Raw genomic sequence first — 11,478 nt, forward strand, 5'->3', positions numbered from 1 at the left:
CACAATTATTTATCTGCCTTTCAAAATAACACTGATTTTGTTTTTGTTCACCAAAGTGCTGTCTATTAAAGTAAATTTATAATAGAGTACAGCTGTACACAATTACTTTATTTAACTTTATTTATTACAGGGTTACATCCATGTCATGGAATGGATTTTGAGAGAAGCATGGGTTTTTTTGAAGGTTTGTTTCATAACAATAGAGGAGGTTGTTATGTATGGTGAGTAAGTGCAAGGAATTTCCATCAAATTTTAAAATGACAATAGTGGTGAACATCCATCGAGGGTCAGGACTTTTGACGCCTTTGTAAGACAAATGTGGCTGTTTGTTCAATGGTCCTGGTTTTCACATCTCAAAATTTACTGATAAATATTGGTAAATAATCTGACTTAAAAATCAGGAAGGCCGAGGCTTGAAATGTGAAGTGTTACAAACACCAGCTTAGTAAAAATAATATTCTGAAATGCCAAGGGGAAAATATGACTTGAAACACTGGGGGTGTCATTAGCTGAAGTTTTCAGGCTAAAGTCATTTCAAAACTCTGTCCATATCTATTGTTGACAGTGTTACCGTAGGGGAATGGTGTCATTGTCGGTCCGCCTACTGGTACATTCCAGTCATCTATTATTTTTGTACTAATGTTGAAGCATGAGTAGGAAAAATTCCATTATTTCTGGATCAAACATTTGATGACTAAAAATTTTTGAACTGATAACTCTGCTGTTTAAAACACACATATTTGAGTTTTCTTGTAAAGGAAATTATCCACCTACTTTCTTAACCTGTTATTCACCATTTAGTGTGCATGGATGTATCTGTTCTGTTAAATAAATTAGGTTTGCTGTTTCCTCCTCACATATGAGAGATCATTCTCTTATAGGTTTATGAACTGTAAAGTACTAGCCATGCTACCTGTCGAAGACAGGTAATAGAATAATTTAAAAATATTTACTGTCTCTTGCTATATGTGTACAGTATCTTCATCACCTTTCCTCTGTATTCATGTGTGTCTGAACCTCTCTTGACCGGTGCTCCATCTCTCAAGTATATTCCTGTAAAGCTTGCACCTCACACTCTGTCATTATTTTCGAAGCACCTTTCTCGCCTCCTATCCGCTATTATACATTTGTCTTTGAAGACCACTCTCTCAGTGTGCTTCCTAAGTTGTTTCTCCTCCTTGTTGGACAGTAGTTCCTCTTTCGATTGTATCACCAAAGCCAAATTGACCAATCACGTCAAAGCCAAACTGACCAACCTTGTTGCTGTAAGGAACAGAACACTTACAGAGAGCTTAATGTTTTATTATATAGTACAGTCACGGCCAAATGTTTTGAGAATGACATAAGTATTGATTTGAATATTGTTTTTAGATTTTTTTGTCAGATGTTTCTATGGTATATATATTATATACTAGCACTTTTTCTGTGTTTTTAGGTGGCTATAACTCTTTTTATTTTGCATGAAATGTAGGTAATGTATATGTAATCATAAAAAAATTCCACTACTGTTTTCGAGCTCCTTAAGTGCGAAAATATCATTTTAAAATAAAGTTTGATTATAAACAAAGATAAATGATTGTGTATCGATATTATCAACTAGTTATGATGAGAAACAAAGAGATATTATATTTGAGAAATATTGCTCTTCTGATGACCTTTTCCTCTACCTCAGTATATGAGAAAGTCGAGGGGAGCACACTCATACTTAAATGTAGATATTTTCAGGTGGTTAGATGTGCTACAGAGCTTGTTCTTCATCCCCCTATACAGGCACAATAACAAACTGTAGCTTCCTTTTACTAGCTTAACATGGGAGCACACCTTCTGACCACCTTGAAATGGATTTTTTTCTCATAATGACTAATATTTTAGAAAACACTATTTAAAGTGTAGGGTGATGAGGGAAACAATTCACATGAAACTGAATTTGCTGGGAAATTTAGAGTTTCACATCACAAAATTAACATGTATATTTTTATCACATTTGCAACCCTTTTTTCATGTGCAGAGGGTGGAAAGTAGGGTACGGTTAGGAAGCACTTACATCCAAGAGCTTCACAGGCACTTCTCCACAGCTAAAATCCATTGAGCAGAAGGATTTTGACTTAGATTGACATATGAAGTTGAGGAAACTGAATACGTATGGCGTGTCCTCTGACCCCAAGTTAGTAGTGTGAGGTGGAGCCAGCAGCTTCAGGCAAGCAGTGCATGAGACAAGCAGAATTACTTGGAAGGAATTGTGGAATGTTGAGGCAGCACTGGAAGGCCCCAAAATTTCATTATAATGAGTTTCATCTTTTGTAATTGCCAGATGCATGAAAAAAAAAATTTGGAGCAATTTTCCCAAACCATGCAAAAAAACCTTTGATGTTTCACTCATCACTACAAGTGGATTAATTTGAAAATACCAGGTGTTCATATATAAAACATGCTTATACTCAGAAATGTGTGTGTAAGCCTTTCTTATGCAAAAGTCAGGATTTATAAAACACAAAATTGGCTTAACAAATTCTGACCATTCATAGACCTATGCAGACTTTTTTGTAGATGGCAGTTGTCACACACGTGCTACTAGGAGGGAGCTGAGTGGATCAAGTGGAGGTAATTACCCCCCAGGGCAGGGGGTGGCAGGGTGCACTAAGCCTACCTCTGTTATCTCTGCAGGCCAAATACAGGAAAACCTGCCTGATTCAATATCAGACTGGCGTCACTTCCGGTTCCAGTGCCCAGATTGATGTCACTTCCGGTTATGGCACCTAGACTGATATTACTTCTGGTTCTGGCCAAATGACATCAATTCCATTTTTCGGCTTATAAAGCCGCCATCTTTTCTTAAACTCATCAATTCAGTTCAGGATTCAAAACAAGGCACATCAGTGCTCTTTCAAAACCCTTTTGCAGCCAGGAACAATATATGGGTGGCTGCCCCAATCCTTTTTGTGTGTGTCGAGGCTGTTCATTTCACACAGTTTACTGACTTCAGATAACAGGACAAGGAAGTCATTTCATTGTGCATTTCAGTGACACATTTGTCGCATTTTGATGTTCTTGAGCTAAATTTATCACGAGGTCTGTCAATAAAATTTTTTTATTGTTCATAATAAAGGCTAATGCATACATTGATGTTAATTGCTTTACTGTGTAGCCCTATCTGTTCTGACTACAAAAAGAATGTACTGTGTGCTAAATGACTTAGCTGACAATGGCAGCATTACCAAGAAGCCAAGCATCACAGACAGCATGACCCCAAGGCCTGCTTCCCACACTATTATTTGATAAAATCAAGAAATCATGGGTGCAGCCAGGTCACCTTGCAAACAGTGTTAGTCAGACACATTTGAGCATCACATATTAGTATATTAAATGAATGTGCTTCCAGCTAAAAAAAGTAAATTAATTCTGTGGTGGTGACTTTATCACAACATGTGTGCAGTCAGCTGTGTCAATGACAATAATAAAATCAGCGATTGCTGCAAATTTCCTTTTGAGCTCTGTCTTCTGACTATGACTAAGAAAATTTGATGCATTTGGGTAGAATCTTAATTTTACCATCTCAGACAAATGACATGACATGACTCGGGAATGATTGCAGGATACCAGTCAGCCAGTCTACACTGAAAAGCGCCCACTGCTTAATACATGGAGTACATGATTTCTGCTTGATGGTTCCTGTAATGCAGGCTCCAGTTCAGCACCCAACTCCAAAAAAATCATCTCCGTCCCTAAAAACTACTGTTGGCAATATCCTCCAGAAACCTAATGCTGCTATCACCAGTTATGTCATACAACACACTGCACAAGCTGTATAATCTTTCCTTTTTTTGTTAGTGAACCTGGCTTCTCACACCGCTCACCAACCCACAAGCACCACAACAAAGGAGATATAATGAAAAACACTCCGGACCATTGGTTTATTGAAAGGTGTTTGGACCCGTTGGGAAATAAATAAAGCTTTGCCAGACATTGAGATGGCTTATGCAGTAATGCACAACATATTAAAGAAACATGGGCGAAGCTGAGCTCATGAATGACCCAGACCTTATTCCACTGAGCACCAGCACAATGGCAATTCAAACGTTCTTGGATGTTGTATGACAAATGTAAACAGACTTGTGTATTGAAACTTTGACATTTACAAACTGGCAAAATGTTTTTATTTATTTATTTTTTACAAATTCAATAAGAATGTTCTTAATGTCTTGCAGGTCTGCCCATATAGCCTCTTTCAATTCATGCTGTGTACTGGCAGCGATCTGGGCACTGCATGATAGGATATTGCTATTGTTATCTCCGCTCAGCTGTTCCCACTCTTGTTTTTTTCATTTATTTGTGACTTCCTCACATAGATCAGCAAAAAGAATGTTTTTACGATTCTCTTCTTCAGTCAGTAATATCTTAAGTTCACATTCACTGAAGTTTCATTTTCTACGTTCTCCCATGGTCTGTAGGAAAGACATCACTCAGGACCATGGCCAAATTTATATGGTGATTAGATCATGAATATTTCAAATTGGTGTTTATTAAACCAAACATGGCTACTGGTGGGAAGTAATGGGAAATAACTAAAAGCTCATGCAATTGATTTAAATTTTAATAACAATAATAATCCATCCATCCATTATCCAACCCTCTATATCCTAACTACAGAGTCACAGGGGTCTGCTGGAGCCAATCCCAGCCAACACAGGGCGCAAGGCAGGAAACAAACCCCGGTCAGGGTGCCAGCCCACAGCAGGGCACACACACACACCAAGCACACACTAGGGCCAATTTAGGATTGCCATTGCACCTAACCTGCATGTGTTTGGACTGTGGGAGGAAACCCACACTGACACGGGGAGAACATGCAAACTCCACGCAGGGAGGACCCAGAAAGCGAACCCAGGTCTCCTAACTCCGAGGCAGCAGCGCAACCGCTGTGCCACCGTGCCGCCCACAATAATAATAATTTTTATTATTGTTTATAAAGTAAGTTCGTTATGGCACATGACATACGTATGATTTTATAAATATGATTTTTTAATATGATTATGCCATTTTTTCCCATCCAGTGTAAGCAAAATTGTAATATGGAATCTAAGCAAGGTTTTATACATGAGGCCCCAGTTCATTTGTAGCCGTGTGTATAGGAGAACTGGAGCTTTTTAAAATGCTGGATATGATTTTCACATGGTCAGGTGCTGACTTTAATTTTGTTATGAGAATTCCTTTTGTCATCTCCTCTTTAATGTGGAGATAGCCCTTTCCTAACTTCTTTGCATAGATTCACAAGGACTGTGACGTGAAACGCTACCATGCTGTATTTCCCCATATTTATTTTGGCAAGAAAAACTATTAAAATATTTGTTTCTATACCATCTTTTCAAACATAAAGTGCATCTCAAAGTGTTTTACAAGAAGTAAAATAAAGAAATAAATTAGAAAAATAAATACTTATCTACACTGATGCTAGCTGACTTATTCTGTGAGCCGTTTGACTTACAGTATTCCATGTGGCAATTCTTTAACTCAAAAAATGAGTGCATTTGTTCAGAAAAACTTTGGAAGACACCCATTCATACAATAATACAGATTATTTTATCTACTAAAAATGTTCAAATAAAGGATATATCTAAAAGAATAAGTTGTGAAAACCAAAAGTGGTTTGTAAACAGCAGGTTTAGCAAACATTTCATTTCTTTTGTAAAATAGTAAAATAAATACTGCTTTCCCATAAATAAACAAGACTAATCATACCAGAATGTATAAAATTAGTTTTTAACTCCAGTTGCCGAAAGATGAAAAGGAGGGTAGGATAAATTAAACTTTAAACATTAAATTTTGTTCTGTATTTTCTTTGAATTGGTACTTTCTGGTTACTCATACTCTTTATATGTACAATGATTCATTTTTGTAAGTCACTTTAAATTTCTTTGCTAAATAATAAATAATATAAATAAAAAATGCTGATCAATTCAAAACAACTGTGAACAATAATAATCAATTTATGGTGATGGTGATGGAATTGTCCAGGATGACAATAACCTTAATTCACTGGGTGCACGTAGACACTCAATAGCTTGAAGAACAGCACTATTACCTTCAGAGCCTCTTCAATTGTAAATTTATCTAAGACTCTGGAGATGCCACAGAAACAACATTTTCTACCGTCACCTTTAACTCCTTGGAGAGTCGCAGTCAGGGCAGCTGATGGAATGGTCCTTACAGATGACACTGCAGTTGTGACCCACTGGGCTGGCTACTTTGAGCAGTTGTTCAAAGCTGATCCTCTGGCTAGGATGTTGGATATCTCTGGGTCCAAGGTTCTTGAGGCTGATCCTCCAATTAGCTGTGAACCACCCAATCTCACTGAGATTGCACAGGTGGTGAACCAGCTGAGGGGAGGAAAGGCTGCAGGGATCTGTGGCATCCGGGGTGTACTTCTCCAGGCTGGTGGTAAGGCTGTCCTCCTGGCATTGCAAGCAATTTTCTTTGCTTCCATTTGTGAGACTGGCATCATCCCAACTGACTGGAAAACGGGACTTGTCGTCCCTATCTGGAAAGGGAAGGATGAACGCCTGGATTGCAGCAACAACAGGGGGATAACACTGCTCTCGGTGCCGGGTAAGATCCTTGCTAGGGTAATCCTCAATAAGATCCATGATCACTTGCTCACCTACCAGTGACTGGAACAGTCTGGTTTTACACCTAAGAGGTCTACCATCGACCGCATCCTGGCACTGAGGGTTCTCATGAAAGGATCATGGACCTTGACTTTGCTGACAATGCTGTGATCTTCGCGGAGTCAATGGAGGCTCTGATCGGGGCGCTTGAGAGACTGAGTGAGGAGTCTGAGTGTCTGGGCTTGCAAGTGTCCTGGATAAAAACCAAGATCTAGGCCTTTAATCACCTCTTGGGCACAGCCATCAGCAGTGTGTCTGTTTGCGGAGAGAGTGCCAACCTTGTTGAGAGGTTTACTTACCTTGGCAGTGACATTTATGTCTCTGGTGACTCTTCCTATGAAGTCAGTAGATGGATTGTGTGAGCATAGGGGGTCATGAGGTCACTGGAAAGGGGTGTGCGGCGCTTCCGATATCTATTCAAAAGGACAAAGGTCCAAGTCTTCAGAGTCCTGGTGCTTCCTGTCTTGCTATATGGTTGCGAGACATGGATGCTATCCCGTGACCTGAGACGAAGACTGGACTCCTTTGGTACTGTGTCTCTCCGGAAAATCCTTGGGTACCGTTGGTTTGAATTTGCATCGAATGAACAGTAGCTCATGGAGTCCCGAATGAGGCACATTACCTGCATTGTGAGGAAGCGCCAGTTACAGCACTACAGCCATGTGCCACGTTTCCCTGAGGGTGATCCAGTTCGTAAGATCCTCATTGTTTAGGACCCGAGTGGCTGGACCAGACCAAGGGGTCGCCCACGTAACAGGGAGTCATTTCCGGAGGGTGGGATACTTTATTAATCCCAAGGGGAATTTCACAAAACAAGGTACAAGACATGCCAGTGATAAAATATTCTCTTAGTTATTCTCACCTTTTATTGCAACATTTGTGTGTTCCTCATGTCATTAAACATAATTCTTCTTTTTACATAGAAGTTCTTTCACTGGAGCATATTGTCTGGACCAATGTACTATGTCTTAATTTCCAAAGTCTTATCTACACATGTGTTAGTTCTCAAATCCATGATCCACAAATCTCAGAAATTAAAGTCTTGTTTTACCTATTTTGACAATTTTGACAAACTGCTTCTCCAGTGGTCTTGTCACTTGTTTTCAAATAGAAAGTGTCCAGCATCCTGAATTAGGTTGACGCCTAGCATACTGTTTGGATAAACACATTAGAGTAATCATAGGCACTTTTATACCCATTGTGGTGCATCTCCTGGTCATGCCACAGTAATATGAATCAAAGGGTTACAAAGATACTAATTAAAACAAAATAACAAAAGCTAAGCTCTCTTTTCAATATGGTTCTCAAAAACGCAAAAGACTGAATGATTACTTTAATCTCACACAAAATATACTCAGAAGGCCACCTTTTATAGCCTTGTTGATTTTCCATTTTTATCCTCTCTCTTCTCATTGATTCCTCTCTCTTTAGTATCTCCCTCTTCCACATCATCTTGCTAGTATTTTCATTGTTGAAGTCACCTTAACTTTCAACTATTATCTATAATAATAAAAGGCAAAGCCCTCACTGACTGACTCACTCACTGACTGACTCACTCATCACTAATTCTCCAACTTCCCGTGTAGGTGGAAGGCTGAAATTTGGCAGGCTCATTCCTTACAGCTTACTTACAAAAGTTAGGCAGGTTTCATTTCGAAATTCAAAGCGTAATGGTCATAACTGGAACATATTTTTTGTCCATACACTGTAATGGAGGAGGCGGAGTCACGTATCGCGTCATCACGCCTCCTACGTAATCACGTGAACTAAAAACAAGGAAGAGATTTACAGCACGAGTCACACGCGGGAATGAAGGTAAATGACGTTAATTTTTGACTGTCTTTTAATACTGTGTAAGCATACATATTAACACATGTGCAATTAAACGTGTGCATTTACGGGGTGATTTCTCAGGCTTAAAAGCTCACCTTTTATCAAATGCGGGAACAAAGGTAACTGACGTTGTTCACTGTCTTTTAATACTGTGTAACCATACATATTAACACATGTGCAATTAAACGTGTGCATTTACGGGGTGATTTCTCAGGCTTAAAAGCTCGCCTTTTACTAAAAAGGTAAATGCAAAACTATTTTCAATCAGTTTATTGAAACGCTCCCGTTAAGGATTGCAATAACATATTCACGAGATAAAAGAACGAAGTAGGGGGAAATGGAGGAACAGCCGCAAACAGCAAAGAGCAAAAAATTAATTAAACAATTGAGAACGGAGCGAGTTAAGCATACAAGCATGTTCATAAGGGAAACAAAGCACGGTGTAAAACGTAAGTTTTAATTAAGTTTATAGAAACGCTCCCGCTGCGGATTGCAATAACATATTCGCGAGATAAAACTTTAATGAGAAGACACGAGGTATAAACGAACCACACGCCGTGGCGCAACGTTAGGGGCAACAGTTTCAACCATTCTATGATCTGCTTCTCGCAACTGAAAGACGGCACATGGCGGATGTTAGCCGACTTGCTGACCGCAACGTTAGGGGCTTCAACTACGGCGCTGACGCCACATCTCAGTGCCAACACTTTGCAGACTGTACTTAAAAGACACGCCCTCCTCACTGGACAGTTAAAAACACCAATCAAACTAACGATGACATCAAGTATTACCCAATCAAAAGTAGGAAAGGAGGCATCTTCATAAAATGCGTGTGGGATGATTTGCATGACACGCTGCTTTAAAAAAAAAATGATAAAAAAAATACGGGATAAATCCCGTCCAGTATTGATTCAAAACGGGACGCGCAATTTCATTCTCAAACGCGGCACAATTCCGTATTTTAAAGGACGGGTGGCAACCCTACAGTGCCAGGTAACCACCCATACAATCACATTGTGATTCAGACTAGGAATGCAATGAATGTAATTACCCCGATCTACATACAAGGCGAAAGTCTTGCAACATTCAAAGATGATGGTTTGGGATAAGTACACCATACAACATAAAAGAGCTTATGAAGCCTTGAACCGAAAAAAGCAAGATCTCAGAGATCGTAAAAAAAAAATAGGAGGTAATGTCGTTTTACTCGCTGTACATTTTAGTCAAACATTACCAGTTATTCCACGAGGGAGACCAGCAGATTAACTCAACGCGTGTTTAAAATCCATGCTTCTCCCACACTCGGTTATATGTCGCGTGTTCTCCGGTAGGTGCACCAAAAAATGTATACATTTAAGCATGTAATGGGCAAACAAAAAATGAGGTATACCCGAAGGCACTGCAGTAGTACTTAATGTAACTTTACTTCTTAAATGTTAATGTTTTACTGTTTAATAATTTATACGCTTCTTATATGTTGTTCAAATTCTTTTATCAAAATACCAGTGACAGCACAATGCACGATAACATGGAGTGAATACACCATACGCATCCGCCCACGGCTGCCCTGCTGTGCGCAGATAGGAGTTGATTCTACAATAAAATAAAATAAACATAAAAAGAGTAAAACAATCATCACCCATAAAGCGTGTGTGTGTGTATATATGTGTATATATATATGTTGATATGTGGATGTGTATATGTATATATCACCCATAAAGCGGATAGTAGACGTGACGTACTATATGTGTACCACATTTCAAGTGTATAGGTGAAACGGTTTGCGAGCTACAGGTCATTTAAAATCCTGGACAGACACACAAATTGCCACGGTAGCAAATTACAGAAGAAGATTTTACTGTTTAATAATTTATATTTATATGAAATGTGCTTCTTATATATTACTTCATATTCTCATATGATAATGATGTTAATGTTTATATTGATTTCTGTGTTATTAAAACTGCATGTATGTGTGTATATGTATATATATATATATATATATATACTAGCAAAATACCCGCGCTTCGCAGCAGAGAAGTAGTGTGTTAAAGAGGTTATGAAAAAAAAAGGAAACATTTTAAAAATAACGTAACATGATTGTCAATGAAAGCCCGTTTCAGTCAGTAAGTCTTATGTGTGTGTTTATGTATGTGTGTATATATATGTAGATGTGTATATGTAGATATGTATATATATATGTATATGTATATAAATGTTTATGTGTGTGTGTATATTATATATATATATATATATATATATATATAAAAGACAGCAACAGTTATAACAATGACAACACTATTACATTGACAATCATGTTACGTTATTTTTAAAATGTTTCCTTTTTTTTTCATAACCTCTTTAACACACTACTTCTCCGCTGCGAAGCGCGGGTATTTTGCTAGTTCTTCAATAAATTTATACATCAAGTTCGCTTACATTATAATTACATACAATTTTACATTTACTACATCTGTGGAGGAAGACCTTGGGCGGTATGGCCAAAAATGTAATCCAACTGTTATCATTTGATAAAATGTTCATTGACTTCAAGAAAGAATCCTATAGTCTTGTTTATATTTAATGACAATCATACTGGAAATGCTGTTTGTCATTTATGTATAAGAGTGAATCCACCATATTGTGGTGTTCACAAAATGGAATTATACACACATTTCTGAATGGATGTAGGATGGTAGTGCTGAAATCACTGAAAATTTTCCAAGTTCTAGTATTGTTTCTTTTTAACTGCCCAACTGGATGTTGAACCATTAGATAAAAACCTTGTGTGCCATTTTCAAAGACTGAGTGATGAATGGTCCTAGTTTTCCCTAGGCAATAAAAAGATTTCCAAAATGCACAGTAGAAATATCAATGAAATATAAATTGGCCAGAACTGTCAACAAAACATCTGTAGTCCAGATGATGGTAAACGTCTACCACTATTATCCAGTTAAAAGTCAAACTCCCACATCTCAAAGGC

The sequence above is a fragment of the Erpetoichthys calabaricus genome, chromosome 4 (assembly GCF_900747795.2).
Source record: "Erpetoichthys calabaricus chromosome 4, fErpCal1.3, whole genome shotgun sequence".
Taxonomy (NCBI): domain Eukaryota; kingdom Metazoa; phylum Chordata; class Cladistia; order Polypteriformes; family Polypteridae; genus Erpetoichthys; species Erpetoichthys calabaricus.